The 27,533-nt window shown below is 35.0% G+C and overlaps 1 protein-coding gene and 2 long non-coding RNA genes across 11 annotated transcripts in view; 2 read left to right on the plus strand and 1 right to left on the minus strand.

Moving 5' to 3' along the window:
* The window catches only part of LOC145969293 (uncharacterized), a 73,216-nt gene extending 52,775 nt beyond the window's left edge, over positions 1–20,441 (plus strand). The window contains exon 3 of the long non-coding RNA XR_014438012.1: positions 20,306–20,441. This is a non-coding gene — a long non-coding RNA (uncharacterized LOC145969293). The remainder of the gene's footprint in view (positions 1–20,305) is intronic.
* Positions 1–27,533, plus strand: part of LOC145969294 (uncharacterized) — a 229,029-nt gene that overhangs the window by 172,559 nt on the left and 28,937 nt on the right. The gene's annotated exons all lie outside the window — the stretch shown is intronic.
* Positions 1–27,533, minus strand: part of LOC145969289 (lachesin) — a 218,899-nt gene that overhangs the window by 138,706 nt on the left and 52,660 nt on the right. The gene's annotated exons all lie outside the window — the stretch shown is intronic.

The following is a 27,533-nucleotide window of genomic DNA, read 5'->3' on the forward strand; positions in this document are numbered from 1 at the left end:
AATTACGCGATTATTACGCGATTAATATATACTCCTGGACAAAATTAACGCATAATTTTTTTTTCACTTTTTCTTTAAAATTTTCCGTTAAAATTTAAATATCAGCTTTTAAAGAAAAAGTGGAAAAAAAAATTATGCGTTAATTTTGTCCAGGAGTATATGTAAAGAATTAAATAATAAATATCAGTGCGCATTATGGCGAAGAATAAAAAGGAGAAAAAAAACGTCTTGAAATCCATCGAAAAGTTTCGCGACGCTAAGTGATGGAACAACAACGCGCACGAATCAGGACAATAAAGGCTCACCCTGTCCGCGAGGGCTGCTATACGCGGCGCCTCACACCACGTGGCATTGTCCAGAGGCCAGGTATTTGTGATATTAAACTGTTTAATCACCGAACTATAGAAAAAGCGCGAGTGTCCCACGTCGTCGGTGACTCTCGTCAGGGTATGTGTGTGTACACGTATATACGCGTGCATAGCTGTATGTGCATCGGTTCCCGCATAGCTCGTAAATCTCGCCCATTCCGAGTTTTCCCCCTTTCCCCCCCTTCCTCTTCCCCCCTTACGACCGTATACTATGGAGGAACGACGAACACGCTTATACACCGATACAACATGCTTGTCGTGGCCGATGGGTGAGCGTACGAAACATTCAGTTGAATCGACGAGGAATAGAATGCGTGGGATGAGGAGTGAAATCGGGGAGAACAAGTTACGGAGGTGGCGCGCGCGAGATCCTTGCCACCCCTTGCGCTCTTTCTCTCTCCGGCGTCTCTAACTGCTTTTTAAAAAGATTGCATAAGTAAAAGTACTCCAACGATCTGTTTAGCTTCCCCTAAAATAAAATTAGCCGGCTGTGAACCGATTCAAGTATGCTTCACTAATAACATGTAACTTTTATTAATCTCCGCCCCTTTCCTTTTCAAAATGATTTAATTATACTATTACACCAAGAAAAAAGAAGAAAAACTGCATTTATTTATATCTTAATTGCGTGTAAGCTAGAATTTATTCAGAGAATATAAGGTAGAAATTCTGAAATTTTTTTCCGCAAACCGTTATTATTTATTCTAATAAATACTACAACGTTATATGATACGATTAATGATTTTCATTCGCTGGATAAAAATTAGCGGATCCGTTTTTCGGAGCGCAAACGGGTCGATCGCGAAAAATCGACGAACTCATCATGAAGCTCATCGTTGTATTTTCATTAATTAATTGACTGCGTTAATTGACTGCGGCTCATAAACGTGCATCGAGCGGTTGAAAGAGAAAGAATTGGTGTTGGAAATCACGAAATAGAAGGAGAACGTAAATAAACGCGAATAGATTTCGGCACAGGATTTGCAGGTCCGGGAGAGAAGCAACATCGGACAGTATATTGCATCGCTTGTTGCACCGCAACGAAACGCAATAACGTATCGGTGCACAAATGTCAGTACGGTTGTCTGTCGCGGCACATATACACCGCGGGCGAAGCTGTCGAGAAGCGAAAGAATAACAACCATAATAGGCTCCTGAATTGTGTGGCGAACAATGGGCGAAATGAAAAACGACACGCTGCACCTATACAACGCTACTGTCCTTCTCTTTCCTTGTCCGATATTTTTTTTTTCACACGACTTATCCGCCTGTTTCAATTCGAATTAATTGTAGTTTGTTCTTTTCTCATTGGGTGTAATAATGTTACATTGACATGACGTAGAACGAGAAAGAAAACAAGAAATTAGCATATTATAAGATACACGAAGCTTTATAATTAATGATAAGAAAATATGTATAAAATGTTCCTATGTAAATGTACGTTCATTTGTGCATTAATAATAATTTGCCAAACTCATAATCTCGATATTTATCATGCTGAAACACGTATTTCGCTCGTTATTCAAAGTTCCGAAAAAGTCTAGTGAGAGATTTTCAACCGTGATAAAATAACATACATATATTATCTACGAGAATTTTGCTGCGCAAAATAAACCGCCGAAGCTGCTATATCATCTCTCATCGTGCCGTGATATAAAGTCTAACTTTGCCTTCAAATATTTCTGATTATTTTAATTTGAGTATTATCACGTTCCACGCCCAAATTATCTTGTATTACGCTCGAGTTACTTCCCAAATTATCTTCCACAATGCATATGAATTATATTAGACAATAAACGATACACCCCCGCATACATGTATTCCAGCTACACCAAATTTTAAACGTAATACCAGTATTTTAATGCAATTTGCCTACACTCTGAGATATCGCCAGAGTTCTAAGCATCTACTATAAGAATTATTATATAGGTTCTTCGAAATTGCAGCGAATAATAATATTCATATTAATATTGTATCATTTTAATAATAAATCAAGTTTATCAAGTTTATTATAAAATATACTGACATCAGAATTTCTCAAAAATTTTTGATATAAATAAATTATTTTAATAACAAATCAAGTTTATCAAATTTGTTATAAAATATATCGACATTAGAATTTCTCAAAAATTTTTAATATAAATAAGTTATTTTTAAACTTGATTTGTTATTATTTAATAACAAATCAAGTTTATCAAGTTTGTCATAAAATATACTGACATTAGAATTTCTCAAAAATTTTTGATATAAGTAAATTATTTTAATAATAAACCAAGTTTATCAAGTTTGTTATAAAATATACCGACATAAGAATTTCTCAAATTTTTGATATAAATAAATTATTTTAATAATAAACCAAGTTTATCAAGTTTGTTATAAAATATACTGATATTAGAATTTCTCAAAAATTTTTAATATAAATAAATTATTTTAATAATAAACCAAGTTTATCAAGTTTGTTATAAAATATACCGACATTAGAATTTCTCAAAAATTTTTGATAAAATTTTGATTAAATGAGAATAATTTTCTTTAAAAAATGCATTATATATTTTTTTTATATACATGCGTTGAATCATTATATTACAAAATTGGATTACCAGACGTAACTTTGATTGCGGTATCTCCAAGTTCATTTAAAGCTCTGTGGCTCATTTTGACACATACAATTTGACGTTTGCATAGTATTTGAATTATTCATCGGAACGTTGTTCGAACTTCTACAGGGTAAATGGCCGAAAAGTTATTTCGCGGTATTTTGCTACAGGATCGAATAAAATATATATGCGCTGTTAATTCTTCGCGTCAGATGCTTGACAGTTTTGAAGATTCTATTTTGGTAGAGATCCGAGTCTCGTGGTCATTATAGCGGACTGTCGCCTGAATGTCGTGGATTAAATATCTTCATGTACTACTTTGCCAGAAAATCTCTGGACTGAAAAGATTTAACAGCTTCTCCCTATTCTTTTTTTTTTATTAGAAGCTATAATCTCAGTCGCGCTAAATAAGCACCACTCGCACGGCACGGCGTGAAATTATATAAGGAGACTAGTAGTTCCGCCGGAACTCCCACAATCCGTCGCGATTTCTAGTATGGCATAGGACGTGACAGCTTTACGAGGATAATAAGCTAGTATTATGTTCCCACGCGGGCGAGAGTTTTTGCAAATTGAAGTAAATTCCATTCCTATCCCCCGTATCTTCCCCGGTCGTCCACGATGGTGTACGATGCGTAAAGCCACATTTCTCGTAAGTAATGCTTTACTACGCTCGTTGGCCCTCGTTCCCCCCCGTCTAGTTCGCGATTCTCGAGACTTCATAAAAACTCCAAGCGCTTATATCCGCGCCAAAGCACCAGAATCATTAGCCTCATTTTAAAGTGGCGATTGACAAGCACCGGCAGTTATAATAAAGTAACACATACAATATGTGTAATAATGTAATTATATACATGATCGCGATATTTCCTTACATCAAATCATCTGAAAAATTATGATTAAAATAAATAGTCAAATTAGTGATATAATCGATGATTTGGTACAGACAATCTCTATAAAAAGCTACATATCTCTCTTTATTCATAACAAAAATGTGATAATTTTCCCATAAATTAGAATCTACAAAAAAATTAAGATTCACACAAGTTAATCATTAATTTTAACTCTAGTGATTGAAATATATATGTACAGGGTGTCAGGGCAATCTCTTCCCAAAAAAAAGCTCTTGTAGCTTATTTCGAGAGCTTTTCAAAACATTATAATAAAGTATTTTTTCATCGAGTACTTTTCGAGTTATGAGACTTGAAATAATTTCTTAATTTTACATAAACTGTAAAATATCTTGTAAAATATTCATTTTTCGATTATCTTACCTTAATACTTTTATGTACAAAATAATGAGAAGAATCAATTGGTGTAAAGAAAATACATAATTGTTTCGAAGAAAAAATATGTAATTGTTAATTGCAAATTATGTTTTACGGTTTATGTAAAATTAAGAGATTATTTCAAGCTTCATAACTCGAAAAATATTCGATGAAAAAATACTTTATTATAGTTTTTTGAAAAACTCTCGAGGTGACAACAGCTTTTTTGGGGGGAAGAGATTGCCCTGATACCCTGTATATCTCCATGAGAGATTCGGATAAAAATATAATTTAAATTAAAATATATATTTGTATACACATCTCGAGCCACTCTAATCCATGATATTTTTACTTAGATAGTTAGAGACAATCTGACCAACCGACAACACCTTTTTCCAGTTTTACTGTCTTCCGGAAGGTAGGAATATCCCCTCGAAATGTTTTCCGCAAAGATAGTACGTGCCCTGCGGTTTTACTCCACCTTCCTCACATGAATATTCACGGCTAATTTGTAAGAAGCTCTCCAAACAACATCGCTACATACCGTCTAACCGAGTAAGTACAGGCACTCACACGCGTATGTACCAACACGACTCAACCGCCAGAATTTACCTTTAATTATCGTAAGAGCGAATAAAAGATCGTTTTCACGTGTAAACAGGGAGAATGTTCGTCGATAAATTCAATTTTATAGGTACACGCTGTGGGACCTTCATCTCAGAATTACGTTAGTGCAAAATGGGAAGTCTGTTAAGAAGAGAGCAATAAGTTATATGGAATAATACGTCGTCTGTAATGAAGAAGGACGTGCATCTTTTATTTATATACGACATGATAATATTTTATAATTATAATATTTGTTATATTTATATCAATTGTATCTCGTTAAAAAATTATGAAAAGCATGAATATAAACGTTCGACAATTGATCGCAAAAATCTTGCAGCGAAAATTATTTGCAGTGATATACGATATATGAATCAACGATGAAATCTGAAATAGCGTCGATACACACATTTATGGAAACATCTCGACGACACTTTTGTGCCCGGGCTCAACATGCTAGAATTCTCATAAAATGCAAATATTATTAGCATTCCCTGACATCCCCTTACGTTCTGCGATCTTGCCAATATACATATCTACGTATACCGTATTTGATATTCAGACGATGAGATTTACAGTACAAAGATTTATTGTCGAATAGTTTTCTACCGTGTTTGCACAATCGTTTCGATTTAACCCAAAGAGTCTTACCTTCGTAATTATTCTTTGTCGAGAGCGTGCACGAAGAATAATTCCATCTAAATTTTATTCAAGGAATAAATTGAAATTTATCTACTGCACGTTTCAAATTAAATGTAGGTCTAAAATAGAATCACTGACAAAGAGTAAAAGTGGAATATCTACAACAATTCTGTGTAGCAGTAGTCACTCTTCGGAGTGAGTGTTTGTCAAAACGAGCGAGCAGTATTCGTGTTTTTGTTGCGCAACGCATAGTTATTCGCTTTTTGGTTAATGGAAACGTTCATTTCTAGTGTTCCAAACAGTGGGGGAATTTTGCACGGAGACTTGGCGCTCAGTCTCTTAAAAAGACTCTTTTCAAGACCCAAATGCACGAGATGTTTCGAGAAGGGGAAAACAATGAAGAAGGAAACACCAAGGATATGATATTCCCCAGTCGGTCCAGACTCGTCCCGTTGCAATCAAACCAGTTTTACCGTAGTAATTATCGTTCCTCGACCGCATGCATTCGAGATTGTAGAAAAAGGATTGCACGAGATATAAAGGACTTCGGCATTCTCTTCGGTTTACGAGCGCGCTTGTTACGAGGGCGTAAAGATGCCTCGTGGGTTTTTATTAAATTCTATCCCGGTGAACACACCAGCAGGGTCCGAGTTATATAAACGTTACATCCCTTCCGGCGACATTTTAGAGGCACCTAGACGACTCCAACGGCCGAATAGTCGATCTATCGACTGCCGGATTTGCGTTCGACTCGCTTTTTCGCATAGTATACTCGATAGAAAGACAAATATTGCGTCTCCTCCGACTAAGGGAGAATAAAGGTGAAATAAAGCAAAGTGCATCTCTGACGCAGACAATATAATCGTGATTATATGTCTGATCCAAATAACAGTATTAAAACGCGATCTTGCTTTCGAGGAGGAAACAATATTACTATCGTATCTCTCGATTCAAAGGGTACTTTCATGTCCCGATAAAATGATTAAAGACGTCGTTAAAAATTTTGAAGAAGGATTATATACATGTATTCGCAGGTGAAAGCGACACGTGGGAAATCCATCTGATCATTAGTATTCTCTATCGGTGTATCGTTCGCGGATGCATGGAGTTTATGTTTCATGTGACGTTTGTGATTGCAAGGCAACGTATCGCCAGACGCTTCGTCTGATTTCCCCGGAGATCATGCTGCGCAACACACTTTTTAACAACGAATTATAAACTTTCAGTTGCGAGTCGGAATCGCGGAAAAATTTCGATTTTTTTCTCGCGACACGATTGCCCGTCACTCTCCACTTCTTGATGACGTAAAACTGTGGACAATTTCCCTCTAAATATTCCAGATAAACCACCAATTCCGACAGAATTTGCTTTTTATTTCAACCCGGCAGAACCGGGATACGTTGAAATTTTTATGATGCAAAGAGTTCAGTTTTGTAGAGAAAGTACATGTACAAAAAACGGTGTGTAACTAAACAATTTTTAAATCACGAAACGAAACTGTGAAACAATTGCATAAATAATTCGACGTAGCAATAATTCATTATATTATCGCTTCTTTAAATTCAATTACGAAAAACGGTCACGTCAGAGGACACATCAGAGGAAAATCTTCAAAAAGATTCACTCGAATTAACGGAGCGAAATAACTACTTCTCTTCTTTATTTATCAGATATATCACAGGATCGAAAAAGGATCATTCGCCTCCGAGATGGCTCGTTTATGACGGCCTAGTAATAGATTCGTTATTATTCGCGCGAATCTGGTATTCTATACACGCCAGGTGACCGTGTAATGGGGAAAAGGGTAATGGCTATTCAGTATGCATTGCTGTCCCTTGGTACGGGGGTAATATCAAGCTCTCAAGTACATAATATGTTCCATGCGATGCATACATGTATGTATTCAAGTATTTATTCAAGTGTGTAGTTACGCGCGAGTGGACGTATGCGCGCGCGCGCGTGCGCGCACACACGTGTTTCGTGTATGTGTATATGTCATACGTGTATGGGATATGTAGGTACGCACACAAGATATTTGCTCTCTCTTTTCGATTTTTCGTATGTAATGACGTTATTCGATCGATCCTTTTGTAAGTGAGGCAAAGTCTACTGTCAAGCGTGTCGATCCACAAAGGATTTGATAGTTCAGCGATCAGCAACATACATGCAGTAATCTCTTTAAAACAGAAAATAATTTATCATTCACGTAGATAAATTTCTAATTATTACTATTTTATTTAGATAAAAATATTAGATGCTTGAATGATTATTTTTTTCAAAAAAATCTATATTTGAAATATTATACAGGGTATTTGTTAATGACTGCGAAAAATTTGAGATGATTTGTCAAAATTAAGGGGGGTTTTTCATGTGGGGGTAAAAATTAGATTTTTAGGTTTTTAGGTTTTTATTACAATTTTGTTTTTATCCCAATTTTTTCAACATTTACTCTAATTTTATTTTTATTTTAAAATTTAACTTCTCCTAATTCGAAACCTATGCTATTTACCTATGCTGTGCACGATAATATATTTTTTTTTCTTGAAAACTACTGATTTTATGAAAAAAAAATAAAAAAAATAAAAAAGTTTCTAAATAAATCAAACTTTTTAATGCATATTTTTAGATAATCATATTCCGGCCCATTAAAAAGTTCTAATAAAAAATTGAATAGGGGTTGCTAGTTTCATTCCCTTATAACAATACGGGAAGCTGAAAAAAATATTAATAAATAACCTTTTTACTAGTAGAAAATATCCACCTAATTTCATTTCTTTAACTTGTTCCAAATTTGAGAAAAAAATAAAAACCTAATTTTTACCCCCATTTTTGGAGGAGTGTAACTCCACAGGGAGGGATGTAGGAGTATATGTTTATATGAAAAATAATTTATTAAATATTTTCGACAAAGAATCATCTTCTAACAGTTTTCGCACTTATTAAGAAACACCCTGTATATCTGCCGCTGGCAATCTAATCCAACGAAATGCGAAGAAAGGATCAATGAAAGAGATTGTTTCTACACAGAATTTATAGTTTTGGCAAAGAGAAATTTATCGATAAGATTCATAGAAGGTAAATCCCTTGATAAACTCCAGATTGATAAGTCTCGTTTTACCATTCGAAATCCTGAAAGAGTAAACTTTATTACACGTCAGATGTAAGATAAATAGCGGTTTAATTATCACCATTGTATTCTTACGCTTTGAGAATTCGCGCATCTTCCGTATTCTATATTCCGTTTGAATTCACGCTGACGCGATTCGCAAATTTATAGATCCTTGTCGGCGATGTTTCATAGTTCATAATAGGTCGTACACACCGATAAGAATCAAGGGAGATAAATCCCGTGCGCGGTCGTTCCGCTAAATCCACGGCGATATCCCCTTCCTCTCCCTCTCCATCCTCGGTATATACATCGGCGCGAATGGGGAGGAACGTACCGGATGAGACAGGCAGATTACCTAATCACGGGTAACCCGTAAAGCAATCAAATTCTCCGTGGTATCGTTACCAACGTGTTGGTCGTGCATCAGTGTGAGGGGTGCCCCGAATCGTACGGAAGGGTAGCCGTAGAGACGTAGATCAAGGGGAGAGGGCGGTAGGAGGAGGATCAGCTTCGTAGGCCGTTAAATTCGATTTAAACCGTTAATGCGGTATTGTCCGGGTAATGACCGTGCATCCGGCGCCGAGTTTCCTTTTCGATGTCATCTCTTGGCTGCTGCTACTGCTGCTATTGCTGCTGCTGCTGCTGCTGACTACTTCTTTCAGCGAATTAGACATGCTTCGTTGGCAGTTGCGTAGTTACGATCACGTTTAAAATATGTTGAGCGCGTAAGCACGTGCGCAATAATTGTCACTTTGCTTTAACATCGTTTGCGCTTCGTGATTAATGCACGTGAAAATTAATTATCGATTAGTTTATATAGGCGGCATTTGTACTCTTTTTCCCGCTTTTATCGTCATCTCTTTAACGAATTTTCGTATTGCATAGCGTTTTCAGAATAAATTAAATGTTATGTACAAAGTGCCGAAAAAATCACGGTCTTTTGAAGAACAGATTCTCTCTGGTTAATTTGGAGGCAATTTGTTCTGACAGTGTAATTATTGAGATATCAATAATTTCCGAATTATAAGCTAAACTTTGTAAAGTTAATTAAATAGTTAACAAAATTACATTCTTTAGTTAATTGTACATCAAGTTTAATGGAATTTTAATTTGGAGTTTAGTTACAAAGATGGAAAAAATTAGAAACTTGCAAAAAATGACAATTTTCCTCAACATTTCGCCCTAAAATCGTCTCCAAATTAGCCGGAGAATCTGCTATTAAAAGAAGCTGCGGTTGTTTTGAAACAATTTCTTCATAATTTGCATTTTAATTAATTTAAAAAATTAATAATTAATACTAAAAAAATATTCTGCCATTCATCATTATCACTTACATTTAAACATCATTTTGGTAAAAGCGGCAATACTTTCAAATTCCATATATTCCTCTTACGTATCTAATAAGGACAAGGAATTGGATTGTATCCTTGTGCGACAACATTAGAAAATATGTAGTTTGAAGATTAAAAGATATCCTTTTCGCTATTTATTATATATTTTCATCGAGATATATTATAAGCAAAGGATTTATAATACCGCTAGCTTCGTATACCGTTAAAAAGCCATAGCGATAGCTCCTCGCGTAGTTGCGCGCAAACTTAAAAAAAAATTATGATATATCACGACGTATTGTATCTGTTTTTGTGCGGTTGCGAATATAGTTCTGGCAACACCTCCTTTTTTCTTGCGAGGTAACATACAGTATGGGAGATTCTCGGATACATAAAGCCACACGCCGACTCCCCGGAGACAACGCAAAATGGTCACTTTTAATCGCCCGTTTATCATCGCGTGTCGTACCGTTTCTACTTTACGTACTCGCCAAGTTGGCGAGCTTTGCGAAATTCCTCCGCGAACCATTATGCGATCATTATGCGTCTCATTTCATTATTATACAAGACATTAAAATCGTCAGTTTGTATCATAATTAATTGTAAAGAAAATTAAGGCGCCTCTCTTCCGCGTATATATTCTGCAACATGAAGGCTGATTGTTAAATCTCTCGTCCCAAGGAGTTAGTCGAGTTGCTATACAACTCGGTTATGGACATTTATCTTTTTAAGCGACTCTAGCTCAATTGATCTCATTCAACTCGCCTTTCTTCTTAATTCCCACTTCCTTATGTTCGCTCCATTCTTTTCGCTACATCTTTTACTTTATTATTCTCTCTACACACAGAAAAAAAATAAGTGTCAAATCAAAACTTATATACTTAAACTAACGCGTTCATTGTTTCGTATATACGCAACAATTTATAATCTTCTTAGAAGAATTTAATAATTTTAAATTTCAACAATATTATAGTCTTATTTCAATATTGTAATTGTCACCTCAAGAATATATAATTATTTAGTTCTACTTTAAGAAAATTATAATCTTTGATTTAAAAATGTTATTTTCTATCTAACATTGTTTCTTTTCCATTCAAGAAAATTAAATCTTAAATCATAAGAATATATTTTTCTCGATTGAACTATATAAAATGGCTTCATTCAAGTAGGCAATTATTCAAGCAATTATATTTTTCTTTAATTAACGCAATATAATCTCATTTCAAGATTTCCATGTTAAAACTAAATATATTTTCAAAACAAGAATGTCCTTTTTTTCTGTGCATCTGTCCTCTTTATTGACCCGTATCTTATATCGTGTTTAGCGAGAGAGGCATTCGAGCAAATTAAACAATTTTAAACAAAGTTATTCGAATAACTTCAATCAAACTTTTATTTAATAAACTATCGACGTATGTATATCTTTTAAATTTAGCTTTGCCAACTTTTTAAACTTTCAAGAAATACATAGAAAAGTCAGTTCGTCCAATCATTAATTTACACAACAAATAAAATAGATGTGCCAATCTTTAAGAGAAAATTGTAATAAAAATGAGTTATCTCTGTGCAATTTATGATTTTATGACATCAATAATCCTCGTTCTAAGTATTTCACACAATGTTGCCTTGTTTGAGTATATCTCTACTCAATTCAGGCATATGATCGGTGTTAGTTACGTGCACAGTTAACGAGTTGACGTCCAATGCATAAATAATAGCATAACCGAATAATAGGCACGATCATTCACTTAATGATCTAAGTTAATAAGAGATAAACATCGACACACAGAGCAATATCACGAGGCTGTTGATGCAATCTGTTACATGCCCATTTACGCGCAATGCTGTTACATATACGGGAATCTGAATTCAATTGTACTTATGATGCAGAATTAATGGGACAGGTCTAAATTAATTAGTCAAATTTTAACTGATTTTCTAAGAGAATTTTAAATTTCTAAATTCTCATCTCATGGGTAAAATGTGAAATAAATTACAAATGAATTAAATTTCATGATATTTTTCAAAAATAGAGCGGAATTTTTCGGTTGCAAAATTATTTGTCTAATGATTACACTGATTTAATTATACTTTACTAATGATTACATTAATGATGATATTTAATTTGAGGACAAAATTAATTCATGATTTAACCAAAATCTTTTATATCATAATGGCCTTTAATGGATTTCATGTGCGGGCCTTTTCATAAAATACAGAAATCTAAATATATAATGCTTTTATAAGAATGGTTTCAAATTTAGCTCAAATTGTTATACGGTTCCTTTATTATTGGCCGTATGAATATTCGCTGCAATTAAAACAGATGATGCTACTGAACTTTCCGCGATTATAACGAGTTACGTTCCGAATCCAAAAAGCGTTTTTTGAAACGCGATAATGAGAATAAACGCGATAAAAAGCGGCGCATAAAACGTATGCGGATTGAGAAAGCGAAGAGGGATGATTATTGCGACAGAGATGGTTAGAGCTCTTTAATCACGGGATATACAATGCGCGCGTCACTTTATAATACAAATAAATTGTCACAAATAAATTGTCGGCGTTGAGAAAGGGCGACCGGGGTGAAGCGGTCATTTTTGTCCGCGTACGTGACTGCATTCTGAGATACTTGACCGCATAAGACCGGGCTCGTAAGTCGCGTCGTAAGTAGACAGAATATCCTCTTCTTCAACCCGCTGCTTTCGCGCGACAGCATTTATTGAAAATTGATCGTTTTATTCTTCGCGAAATTTTATCGACGTTTCGTTTGCCGTCGTCAATCGACATTTGTGCGCGACGGATGTAGACGCGTATCAATATCTGCGGCAATCTACTTGTCAAACAAATATTCACACCTCTCGTCGCCATATATTATGCGCAAATATAATCTAAATTTATAATTAACAAAGTCAAATATAAAATGGAGCTAAATCAGGTCCGATAATCTTTTCTCGACGTTCCATGATTACAGGAAAATATGATTGGATCAAAATAATTTTTGAAAATATCCTGAAACTAAATCAAGTTCGATATTTTTTCCTGATATTTTATGAGAGGAAAATGTGATTGAATCAAAATTATCTAGGAATGGAAAAGCATTAAGATGATATCTTCACTTAAATGAACCCATGTCATTTCTTTTACATAAATCGATTCTCCTGATCGCATATAAAAAATATTACAATAAGAAATTAAAAAATTAATGATTTCCACGATATTTTATATTTTATATCACAATATATGTACGAAAATAAATTTTGAAATCATTTTTCAACTTTATTAATTCTACTTTTTACATATAAAATAAAAAAAGTCATTAAAATATCATAGTGTTCTATGTTTAAGGGGGAAAAGAAAGGTAACTTTGAGATAAAAATTCACCACAAATGGAACGCAAAATAAACATGTATTCATTAATTTTAAGCAAAATTAAAATGTAGAAAGAATATTTCCTAATAATCCATCCGTAAACAGAGTTACCGCGTACAAGGGAGCTTATCTTTGCTACACGCTGTACAGAATCCTCATACTAACATAATGAATCCATGCCACGCATCGGACGCGTTACACGTCGTATCGTAGGGGGGGTCAAACGCACGTGCGGATGCTAATACTAAAGCACAAATACACGGGCATCGCGTTCTCTCGCTTCTCCCGAGGCCCATTGTCGAAAACGACACATTTCGTAATTGGAATGCAGGTTTATACGGAGCAAAGAGAACCGCGTTACGCAACATACGCACCTACACACACGCAATAATATGAATAGATATAAAGGGATAACGGATAAACAGTGAGTAAATACACACGATAGATGCTTATATGATGCGGACGTATTCGTCATTACATCAAAACGGATTACTTAACAAATTATAAACTATCATTAAATATTCCGCGTAGAGTTTCCTCGCAGAAAGAAGAATTCCAAAATATATATCATATGTTTTAGTTTAAATAAATTAATTTTTTCTAGCTAATAGAGAAATGAAATTTAGGAAAAAAATGTTAAAAATGTAAAGCATTCTTTTTCGGGAAGAAAGTAATTTTATTTATTAAAAATATCATAAGTGCATAATTATTTATTTTATTTCAAGATTAATTGCAATCTTTTTTTAAATTAGAAAACTAGAAACTTTACAACAAATTTAAAGACACGTAAAAATGCACAAAACTTGTTTTTATAATCATAACATTTCTTTTTTTACACTGTTGTACGAAAGTTTTTTTGTAAAGTCTAAACTATCGTATCATGTAACGAACTTTAGTTATACGTTTCACACACGTGCCCGACACACATATATGCGAATGCTGCGAGCGTGGATGCAACTCATCATCGATATAGGAATGGCAAGAAGGGTGGAGACGCAAGAAAGAGAGCTATGTCCGGTATGAGTATGCCCACGTATAGCTTCCATTAACCCCTCCGCTGACAATTAATAATTACCCCATATCGCTGATGATATGCCGGAATGCATTTTGGCCGGTGGAGTTGCGACCTATGGCGACCACCCTCTCTTTCCACCCTCTGCCATCCCGGCGGCGCTGCAAATCTCTCTCTGTTTCTCTCATCTCCCTTCCCGCCCCTTCTCGCCTATTACATCCGGTTAAATCGCAGCGGCCTGCAAAGCGCGTGCATCTGGATCTATCGTATCCACGTATCGGTTTGTAGTAGCGTTTCGCCGAGCGGCTCCGGACCATTTTGTCCAACCCTCTCCCCGCCCGCAATAACTGGAGGTACATTAATGCAGCCTAGCGAGAAGATAACGCCGCGGTGCATCGCCGGCACGATGGCCGAGCAATGCTATCGATCCTATCGACCGATGCGCGAGAAGTTAATAGCGAGAATACACACGGTAGCGCGGAGACGACCAGCAACGGCAGCAATAGCAGCAGCAGCAACAGCAGCAGCGCGTATTTTGAAGGGAAGTAGGGAAGTGATTGCCGAATAGGGGACAAAAAGGGGTGGATGGTCAATCGGTCGCGTACAGCATCCGTTTGCCGCTGGCGAACGTAGTTAGAACCATAGTTACATCGCGTATCCCTGGCGGGATACGCGGATTCGCGGTATGTAAACGGAATCCCATCTTTCGGGGGAGAATTCGTGTGTATGAGTGTCGTAATTCACCGAGGAACAGAATCGGGAGAGATGAAATCATCAGTATCTATGCCTCTGGATCATTAGGTTGAAAGAGATACGTCATCATTAAAGTTAAATTGGAAGCTTCCTATTCATATCTATAAGAAACCCGTTCTTTCGCCACAAATATATGATTGCAACAATAAATTCATTCGGAAATAATTTCCAGAGATGCCGTCTCTGAATAAATTGGAAGATTCTTCTGTGGCGTTTCGCAAACAGATATATCTGCAGAAATCCATTTGCGTTAAATATACATAGTATATTTTATTTATTCTCAGTTTTAAATCGTATGCGCGCAATTTAGAGCCCGAATTCTAAAGAAAATCAGCAGAGGAAACATAATCGTTGTTTGGCCGCACTTATTAAGATTAATGGCTCCGACAATGAGATTCCACCCAGCCCTTTGATAATGAAAACAAATTAGTTTGCGTTGAAATGACAACATCCAGAAAATCCAGCATTATTTTTAAGTCATACTCATTATTCCCGCGTAACGCATACAACAGAAACTATATATTTATTATATAAATTCCATTAATTGAATAGTAAATTATAGTGAAAATATTGTGACAATATGTAATATGTGACGAAACTGCTGTTAATGGAAAAAAAACATGGAGAGAAATTCTCTCGAATAATACAATAAAAGTCACTTATAGCGTTAGAGAAATTTATACAGAATAATGGAACAGGAAGAGGGCAGGAGATGAACGGGAAAGGAAGGGGGATGGAAAAGCTCGCAGAATCTCAAATCTTCGGCAATGTGCGGCCCACATTTGGAATCCGAATGCAGATATATTGTGTATTATCGGCGTAGGACAAAACGAGCGTATTCGCACGCGTCCATTCATTCGAGTATGCGAGCCGATAATTGAATGAAAAGCGCAATACGACGCTCCGCCGCGTTATCAAATATTTGAAACTAGTATTTTATATGAATGAATCTATTATATATGCACACATGCATATTATTATTTTCAAAATTAACACAACGACCAATATCTAACGTTACGACTGAAAGAATCGAGCAAATTTACGGGTAATAAATAATAAACAAAGCTTGATTCGCGTTCATAATCATTTTTTTTTTAATGAAAAAACTTACTCATGCGCACGTGCGAATATATATTAATTGGAGCTCGCAAATCCCAAGTAGAAAATATTGTAATAAATCCGAACCTGCTTTGAAAAGATTATCAGTTACTTAATCAATTAACCAATCTTTTCATTTTACTCGGATACGAAAAATGGAATCGATGTATTTATCGTTATAAAAACTATGTACACAATAATTATCTGAATCTATTAGAGTCGACGGATTCATCGAGCGAAAATGCGAAAAGAGAAAAAATATGAGACGCGTGCATTATTGCGCATCAAGTTGAATACATGTGTATCCTGCCCGTTGCAAATGTGCCATCCTCTCTCCCCCGATAAATTCGCGCTCACTCTTTCTCTCTTCCGCAGTCCTCTCCGATATTTATTGTTTTAATTTACTGCGCCTGTGTTTAATTATAGAGAGTTAATTTTAACTGGTACGCCGCATATCGCTGGGGATATGATTGCACCGATTCTTAGCTAAACGTTTTTGTTTATATTTAATCAGAACACACAAGGATAAAGTATGCATTGCGTGCAAAAGCGTGATCCAAGTTTAAAAATGACTCTGCCGCACAATCGAATAGAGTGTATCTCGAGATATCATCAGTTTCATAAATTTGCATAAGATAAAATACAAATATGTATATCGTTTCAAATTGGTTAACAAATCTCGATTAAATTGCATAATAAAAATGCGAATATATATCTTAAAAATATCTTAAATAGAAGAAGATGCAGCCTAATGTCGCTAATTTTACGATAGTGAAAAATGGAGTATTTTACGTAGACGTTAATGTGAAAAAATATTTCTCTCACAATCAGAGAATATTCCTCAAAAATATTCCCTCGCAGCAAAGAGTCGCGCGATGTAAAGTTAGATACAGTTAGAGATGCCCTGTACGCATCTCCTTGCTTTTTGCTGGTCCACGTTCAACGTCTAAAATTGGTGAAGACTGTTCATTAACGGAGACCATGTGACTCTGTGCCAAGAAATGGTCGGTCTTTGTTCGGTGTACTGTCTCCGCTGTCGAGAGTTTAACCAAGCCATAGCGAAAGCACAAGATAAAGAAGAGAAGAGAGAAGGAGAGAAAGAGATACAAAAACTCCTCGAGGGGACTGAAACAAAAATGAAAAAAAAAATGGAAACGGTCGTGCAGCTGTAAAGCGAGAACATATATATAGATCGGGATAAATATGACCGGTTTATTTCAGTCTAATTAAGCTTTTTGGCATCGTCGCATCTCTCCCAGAATGCGTATATTAATCACAATGAACTGACATATTTTTAAAACAAGCGTACCAGCTTCAATTTAATATATCTCTCTGAGTATTTCTTCGATTTTTATTTAAATCTTAGGGAGAATTTATGTATAATATTTCTACGATGTAAAGTTGATATATTTCATGGGAAATATTATATGAAATTTACAAATTGCTCTTAAGTACTTGGTTAATAGTAATTATTGATTTTATATTTAGTTTTGATATTTTATTTTTTAATATTTTTTTAGAAAAATTATTTGTTGAAATTTTGTTTTTTACAAAAATGATTTTGTGAGAGAAAATTACTGTAATTGTTGCATACAAGGTAGAATATTTTTTACGTACTTGGCGTATTTTTTTTTTATTTTTGTAAGGTTTTTTTTAGAGGTATATCTCTGAGTATTTCTTCGATTTTTATTTAAGTATCTAATTATGAAACGTAATATTACTTGCTTAAATAGCTCGAACAAGGTACAATTAAAAAATTTACATTTGAAACAACATCTAGAATTTTAATCTTCATATTCATTTACACAATACTCTTGGCGAATATTCAAGATTGCGTGTAATGTTCAATAAGTTAACTCCACAATCGCTGCGCAAACCCCTCGCGTGTAAACACAAGCGAAACATCTCGCGGGAGAGGCGCGGGAAGTGATGAATTAAAGAAAGCGAAAAGAAAACAGAGAGAAAGAGGTGCGAGAGAATTCGCGAATTACATGCGGCAAAGGGTAGCGCGCGAAAGAATGACGCGTAAGCGCCGCGGAATCTAATGAAGGTGAGGAAGAGACAAATGGAAAGCGGAAAGAGACGGAGGGGCCTGGTAGACACAGATGAAGAAAAAGAGCAAGCGTTGTACGGCACCGAAATAGCCGGACATTCCGTTAACTTGGCTCTCTCTGCAGCTACTCGAGACGGTGGATAAAGGGTCCGGAGGAGGAAAAGCGGCGTTTGTCTGCCGTGTTTCTCGCGCCGGTCCTACCTCGTGTAGGAGCGTTTCAATTACGAAATCCTGCGAAATCGCCCGACGATTCTCAACACAATGTTCGTCTACTCGTTATATATCCGTCTCGCGTCCCTTTCCCTTTTGGTTCCCCATCACTCCCTTTTTTTCCCTCGCTTTCAACCCCCTTTCTCTCGACCTCTTCTCCCTTTTTATTTCTTTTTCCCTCTCTCCTTCTCATCCTTACCGTTGCTGGAATAGTTAAATAAAAGAAGCGCACACCTCTCTCTCTCTCTCTTGTTTGTATGATATAAAGTAAACACACTGGCAGCTAAAAAACTGAAGCTCTCAGATTGCGGGCTTTCGGTACTCGAATATTTATGTCCCTCTTTACATTCACGCGTGGCCATTAATCGATAATTCTACAGCGATTCTGACAACAGCGATATCGCAACGCGGTGTTTTGTAGCCGCTTATTGATCCATCGACAGATTGAAAAAGGTATAAAAACAATATTCGTTATTAAGCGTATTTTTTGCCTGTCAATTACGTAAGAAATTAATTTCTTCTTCAAGTGACACACATTCTAATTGATCTGCGTCAATAAATAGATAAAACTGACACGATTATCAATGAAAATTGTTAAATATTTAAATGTGTAATTGAGCAGTCTAGACGTCTTCAATCATCGATTCAAATAATTGAGAAATATTTCAACTAAACTAATCGTGGAACTCAAATTTGGTAAAACAAAATTAACCTGGTTATATCGGTTTTCTCTTTATAAGTGCACCAAGCGCTTAAATCTCAAAGAAAATCAGGGTGACTTATATACCGACGACCTTTCGGATTCTGCAGATGAAATCTTGCTGTTATGAAGCCGGTCGAATAATGGAGTACGATACTGTGCTAGCGCGCGCGCTTAAATTGCCAGACATTGTTTAAGCTTATGACGAATGAGCCTGCGCTTTTCTTCCGTAAAACTGTAATAAAACAAAAGAATATAGAGTCGTAATAATTATAAATCGTTAAAGTGCTCATGCATCAAATGGGTTTATGTATCCTGCGACTGTTCTAAAAGTAATTAACAACAAATTTCTTTGAAAATAATAGACCCCTATTGCTGGCTCGCGTCTCATTAATGTAAAAATAGTCAGTTTTTGCCAACGAGCATTAGCTATTTGTACATATGATGGAAAGTTTTTATTTCTACAAGAGCTAAAGTGAAACTATTATCTCAAAATCGATTAATAGCATGAGAAATACCATTATTCGGTCTTAAATTATCCTATTTAATGCATAATTGAATTATTTCTCTGAAATCTCTCGCCTCAATCCGTAGAACGGATCAATTCTTAAACTGCAGACAGGAAATGTTTCGGAAATGCTTTGATACAGGCGGTATAATTGTACACGTTATCCGGCTGTCGCAACGCTACGTCAATATCCCGAGTGCACTGCAAATAAAACGATTCGAGATTTGAACGGGATTCACTCTCGTAACGAACGTACGCAAATAAAGATCGTAATTCCTTGCTCCCGGTCGTGCGCAGTCTCCTAAAAACAACCGCTGAGCATATGGCCGATACGCGCGATTGTTAGACGGCACGTATATGACGTCGATGGGATCACATTATGTAATTATGCGAGCTATTCTTCGCGTTTATTCCGCGCCGTAGAATACCTTCCCCCGTTTCATTCTGATCTCGGTGCGTACGATTGGACGCAAAACCCATGTGGAAATTCCACCAGGAGTAATTCCGGGAACCCGGAACCGCTTTAACTCCATTATGACCTTTTTTCCCTATCGATGAGAGAAGCCAAATCGAATATCACGTTATCAAGATATTTCCAGACTTGAATATATGGACTTTGAGATCAACGTCTCGTGAGATCAATATAATGGAAATGTAAGTTTTTTTTTTTTTTTTCAGACGCATCCTACCCTTTTGCTTTCGTTTTCTAAATGAGATGGAATAATCAACTGAAAACTGTGATTGGATAAACAGAATATAATTATGTAATGTGTGTGTTACATAAAATGTAAGGGAATATAATTATGTTATGTATGTTCAATTTTCTCTCATTTTCTTTCTTTCCCTCTTGTAATTTAGAAATAAACGGTATCAATAAAAAATACTATAACTATGAATTGTAATTTTGCAGGAGAGTTATTCGTATAATTGTGTTATTTTTCGTTAAAATTCTTGTTTTTTATTTATTAGTTACAATAGGAGCATTGAATATAAAACTACATGGAAATTAGTTTTAGCTGCAATAATTTTTCGAAATATGCTATTTTGATAAAATAGCATTAAAAAGTGATTGCAGGCAAAAATTCCCAAAAATGCAATTACAATACTTTTCATTGGTTTCATCGAAGTATTCTTTCGCATCGGCTAGATTCATACATAAAACGGCGGGAGATTGAGGCAACGCTTTCAAAATGTGAACAATCAATACGGAATATATACCCACATTTATATAGGTCAAACATCAATAGAATAGAACCAATTAACTTAATTGGAAGATGAATTTCAACAGAATATATATATTTTAAAATATTACATGCATTTTTAAATTATACGGAAAAAAATATTTTCTTTCACGCGAAAACACTTATGATATTAAATTGTGCATAAAGTTTATTGCTTCTATTTTTAATTCTTTGACTGACGTGAATGAAATGGACATAACTGATGATAAGGGATATTTCCACACGCTTGTATTTTTTTCCATTTTTTCAAATAGCTTTTTTGATACAAAACTAATTGCTTTTATTAATTATCTGAGATATCTAAAAATATAAAAAATATATGAGAAAATTATTATTATTATAAACTCTAATTATGAACTCTAATCCTTTTAATTATTAATTTATTTATCATACAGACGGAAACTGACAAGTAAAATTCAAGCTCCGTGATTTAAGACTTTGCATATTTTATTGAAGATTAATATCAGCTGTAAAGATGTTTATTTCTGGAAATGTGCAAATTATTAAAATATTAACATCATATACAAGATATAAACTTAATTATTCCTATGTACATTAATTTATCATGTCCTCAACAACTTTGATGATTCGAAGAAACTCTGATTTTTAACGCTAGAAATAAAAAAGAATGTAATTGAATATCTAATAAACGCCTTTCGAACATAATAATCATGTTTCTATTTCTGCGAATAAATATTGGGGTCACTTATATTTATCTAACAAAATCTCAATTTGCATCATTATATCAGTCTCATAGTTTTTAATGTATCTCCGATAGAGAAAAAAATATAGGTCAACCGAATTATCGATATGCGTCTCTGTTCAACTTCTCGGCTGAATTCAATCGAAAAGTCGCGATCGGTTTTTATATATAAAATCACGAGACACCAACCAATGAAAACGATAGGGAATCTTCAACTCCTCAACTCGAGACGATTTTGAGATCGAAGTTTCCTGGCTGTGTAAGCAGAGTCGTATTTCTAGCGCTTTCTGAAAGAAAGTCCGGCCGCGGGGGTGATTGGTGGACGACGAGCAAGGATTGAGGGTAGTGCTGCGGTACGAGGGCGAATAACAATGGCCACATCCGTGTATGCGTTTCCGGTCGGTGAGCACCTTCCGGTTGTGAATTACGCGGATGAATAAATAGAGTGGAGACCTAGGTATTCCTGGCCATGGAGAATATTACGAGCGGCCGGGTACGCGCAGGCGTGTACATATAAGCTCGTTTAATGAAATTAAAATGAACGGCAAAGGAAGGATTAGCTTCTGCTATACGACGGTCAAATATCCACGACTCGGATGAGAAACCACCGCGAAACGTTACGCGTGGAAAAGGCGAGAAGAGAAACTTTCTGCAAGAACTAGCTTCTTACTCTACGAGTCCATTACGATGAAATTAAAATTTGCTTTTGACCGTAAAAAAAGCAACAGATCGCGTTATTTACCGGAGAAATATAATACACATTCTACTTACATATTATATATTCTAGAATAATTTCATTCCCTTCTTTGCATAACTGACAAGCAACCGCCACATCTAATTATATTACATTGCGCGTAACATCGCGATAGGAAATAGCATTGTAGCAATTTTTTCTTTCAATGAAAAATTACGATAAGATTGCATCATGAGCCACGACCCTCTGACAAAGGAATTCAAGCGGATAATACAATTCCCCGAGGAAAGTCAACGATCATTTCTTTGAAATATCAGAACAATAATTCAAACATAACAAACGGCCGAATAGCCAAGACGTTGCTGTGCGCTCACGAACTCTGCTGCATATTTTACGAATCACCAGCTGCGCAAACTCATGCAATCTCTACGCAGCAATTTCGGTTTACGAAAATATATTCACGTAGAGAAGCGGATATCCTCTTAGCTCCAGTTATATAAAAATTTCTTACCAAAGACACGAGAAGAAAGGAAATTAAAGATAAAATGTCTCGTAAAATTAACGTTTACGGTTTAAAAACTCAGGTAATTCCGGTAGAAAAAAAACTATTCTTAAAAAAATTCTAGAAAATAGAAAAAATATGTTTCGGATCGCGAATTATCTTAGTCCATCTAAAAATATTAATTTTTCAACGCACCTTTTGCTGATATAAACTTTTTGATCGATATAAGATGGGAAAACTAAAAAGGAAAAAGAAATTACATGCTTTTCTATGCAGTTTAATTGAACTACATGCGAGGTGAATGGATTTGGAAAAAAGAAAAACTATGAAAAATATTTTTACAAATATTATTCTGTAATAATTTCGATGTGTAGGAAACTTAAAAATTGGTGCGACTTAAACGATTTGCACTGAAAAGGGGAAAGTTTTTGAAAACATCGCGAAAAAGAGGAAGCGAAAAGCGAACGCGTATTCTTGTGAGACACGAAACGAGGAGAAAACAACAAGAAAAAAGGTTACTATAGCTGGATTAATTGCGTTGAGGGTGTGCGCGCTATGCACACTAAGCGGCTACGCGGCAAGACTAATTATTCTAATGGGCTACAGTGTTTGTATTTACCCTGTAAATGGTGCATTCAAAGGATAGTATAGATACTAGCCTCTGTGGACGCTTGAGTGCGCATCCGTGTCCTCCGCGAGAGGCAGAACCGTAACACACATTGTGCCAATCGGTTCATCGAGATTGATGAGATATCGATAACATCGATACGAAGAAAGTGTACTTTGGATTTTACTCCCTCTCGGCTTTATATTTATTATTTTCTCCCGATTGCTAAATTAAATATATGTTGTCAAAAGCATATTTAAAGTATAAGAAAAGAAACTCTCAAAGCACAAATATTGTACATAATCATATTTGTGTAGAGATTATCATCGAATTTTTAAAATAAAAGAAAACAGGGGGACAGCTTTTTAAAACTCTCATATAAGACAGCGAATTTGAAATAGTTATTTCTCTCTTACGGTGACGATGGAAGAAAGTAATAGAAGAAAAATGTTAAGGATTTAATTTTCCGTATGATATTATGCTTTTTGCAAATGCAATTATGTATCTGCAAAAAGTTAAAATTATATTTTATTTTATTTTTTCACACTAAATAAAATCATATATTTAATTTTTTACACAAATCTATATTCTCCTAGTTATTTTATACGTATATAAAAATTAATGAAGAGGTTACATGAATGTTTTATCAGAATAAAATTATTATGCAAAATATTTTCGAAAGCTCGAAATTAGAATGATATAATTTGTATTACAGAAAAATACATAAGTTATTTCCATCTCTCTCTCTCTCTCTCTCTCTCTCTCTCTCTCTCTCTCTCTCTCTCTCTCAATGAGCAACACTTTTATAATTAATACATCTAATTTTAGAAGCACGCAAATAATTATCAAGCAAATTAAAAGACACTAAATTAGTTTACATTAAAATATAATAAATGAATGAATCGAATTGAATTTGTATTGAATTAGAAAGATTTATATTGTCTATTAAATATTTATCCACACAGAAAAAAATAAGTGTCAAATCAAAACTTATATATACTTAGACTAACGCGTTCATTGTTTCGTATATACGCAACAATTTATAATCTTTTTAAAAGAATTTAATAATTTTAAATTTCAACAATATTATAGTCTTATTTTAATATTGCAATTGTCACCTCAAGAATATATAATTATTTAATTCTACTTTAAGAAAATTATAATCTTTGATTTAAAAATGTTATTTTCTATCTAACATTGTTTCTTTTCCACTCAAGAAAGTTAAATCTTAAATCATAAAAATATATTTTTCTCGATTGACCTATATAAAATGACTTCATTCAAGTAAACAATTATTCAAGCAATTATATTTTTCTTTAATTAACGCAATATAATTTCATTCCAAGATTTCCATATTAAAACTAAATATATTTTTAAAACAAGAATGTCCTTTTTCCTGTGCACTTCGAGAGATCAAGAAATAACTGCATGCATATGCCTTTTTGATATTATTTTAATTATTTGTTATTTTCCTCTCTTCGTCGTTACCGATACATCAATCCGGCAATTGAATAATCATTCATTTTTTAACGCTTATTGTGACGAGTGATACACAGTTATGATAATTCATAATAAAGATGGTCTGCGCAATCGCGACCGTGGATTTCCAACGACGAGTTCTATTCATCCGTATCGAGAATTCGGCTTTTCACGGAACGATTGCACCGGTCGATTTACACACATCCTTTACTTCCCTCCTCGATCTACGAATGCAGATGGGGTCTGCCGCGACGTCGCGAGACGCGACTCGACAGTGGATGTCGCGTCGACGGCGTAACGGTGGTGGAACTTTAATTCGCGTTTTCGGATTTCCAATATCGTAAAGCGGCGAAAGAAGACGACGAGTAATACATGACGGTCGATAAGGATAAGTTCCTCTCGACAGGCGCGACAGAGAGCATCGTAGAGCAAGGGACGCGGTCTGGGGGAGAGGGAGCGGATCGAAAGGGGTTATTTCGTTCACTGCCGCTTGCGCCACGTGTATTATCATATTTATAACCCGGTCGACCCGTAGAGACGTGAAAAAGCTGGGGAATGGACTTGGCGTAGCAGACGAAACCCGTCCAATGTGACGCGCCCAAGGATATCACGATGGAATCGAGTGCGAATCGCGGATATGTTAATGAGATGTACTGTCGCTGATCAAAACACCTTTCCACACGATAAGGAAAAGCGAGACTCACGACATTGGGTGGAGGAGAGGAAATGATATCTTTGAAATAAATCGCTAAACTTTGCGAGCGTACCATACTTTCGAAGGAAAATCATAGATTCGAAAATTCTTCTCTTTCAAATTATAAATACCTTTCCCTTCGCGGCAAAGTTCCGGCAAAAGTATCTAAATTAGAAATGCAAATATCATTATCGTTTTCTTTCCGTTGGCAATAAATACTTGTTGTGATCCGTTACCTCAGCTTGATATATTATAGAGCGATAAATCTGTGCGCCAAAATAAATTTTTTATCAGTTTTTTTTTTGTATCCACGAGAAATCGATAAGAATTGTGCGCCGAGGAAGGAAATCATGTTTAACATCATGTTCATTTTCTTTAGAGGAACGCGCAATATTCACTCTAAGATCGGATCCGTGATCTTACGATCTTTTCTCGTGATAAAATGAATGGAATATACCCATAAGGATTAGCTATTTTTATTTCAGAAACGTACTGTGTAATCAGGAAATTATGAATGAAAATTTTATGCTGTAATAAAAGAGATGAATCTAAAAACCGTAAAACGGTTTTAATAATCTTTTGATTATTATTAAGTGCATATGCTTTCTTTAATCATTTCGCGACAATTTTTCACTTTATCATTAAAATATCATTTTGTCATATCTTCTCAATTATCTTAATTATCTCCTTATATCTGTTATTTTCTCATGCTATTAATCTTATATACTTCATATGAAACATTATGTAGCGAATAAACGTAGCGAATAAAAAAGCGTCAAACATAAAGTTTAAAAAAAGAAGACTAATAAAATAATAAAGAATAATAGAATAGTAATGCATTTTTTTCAAGATTTAACTTTTCGACACACAAGCTGAGTTTTATATAAATATTTTAGGAAAGAATTTTACTTTTCTAAAATGAGGGTAAACGACAAGGGCTAAACTCATTCCGCTCGTGGGACCCCTCGACCACGGGTGGAGGGTGTAGCATTTTCTAGGGAGGGAAAGATCCCTTTTGTCGGTATACGTAAGTTTCGAGGCATGGATGGGTATATATATATATATATATATATATATATATATATATATATATATCTGCTTCCTGGGGGCGAATAGAAGATTAATCAGAAGATAATTTTTGTTAATAAAGACTAAGGACGAGCGTTGCACGTAAATTATGCCTCCAGATTGTTCATCCTGTCCCTCCAAGAATCTACGACATTTTTAAAGCGCATTTTCTTATACGCGCATAACAAAAGATTATTTAAAGTGCCACTTACTTAAAGTACTACTTTCAGAAATTTTAAGAAGATAGCGAAAGAAAGAAGGAAGGAATCACGCGATGATCTTGTGTCGAGTTCGTTCTGTTTTAAAAAACTTTGATTTAAATGTGTGTTTAAATTATTTACTCCTATATAAATGTATTTTAAAAGATATATTTTCTCAGTCGTTTATTACTCCCGACTGCTGCCAACCTACGGTTGGCAAAAATGGAGGGAGTATGCGTTTCACCGAGTTCGGATTGATTGTAACGGGTATTCTCGATAACTATAACGTATTTCGATATCATCTTTTGCACATCAATTTCTTATTAATCAAGGAAGGTTTCAAGCATATAATTATCGTTATTTGTTTTATTAATAAAAAACGGAAAAATAATATTATTTCGTCTATATATCCTCTCATTAACTGCGAGTGAATCTAAGAAGCAAAATGATTCACCAATAAAATTCGTTCTAAGCAATCGTATAGGGAATTATAGTAACTTGAGTTGAAGTTGACATCTCGAAGTAGTGACGAGAATAATAATTGACATAACCATATATGTCAAATTATTGTTATTGATGATAATAAATTGTTGTCAATAAATATTATTAAATTGTGAAGTTATTTATTGTGAAGTTACATTTATCAGAAAAGAAGTTTTACAAAATGTGGATATATCTGAAGAAAATGTTCCTAACAGGGTAGCTTTTCTCTCTTTCT

This window comes from Camponotus vicinus, unplaced genomic scaffold (assembly GCF_025532165.1).
Source record: "Camponotus vicinus isolate PSW18456_S1 unplaced genomic scaffold, iyCamVici1.0 SCAF_3, whole genome shotgun sequence".
In the NCBI taxonomy this organism is placed as follows: domain Eukaryota; kingdom Metazoa; phylum Arthropoda; class Insecta; order Hymenoptera; family Formicidae; genus Camponotus; species Camponotus vicinus.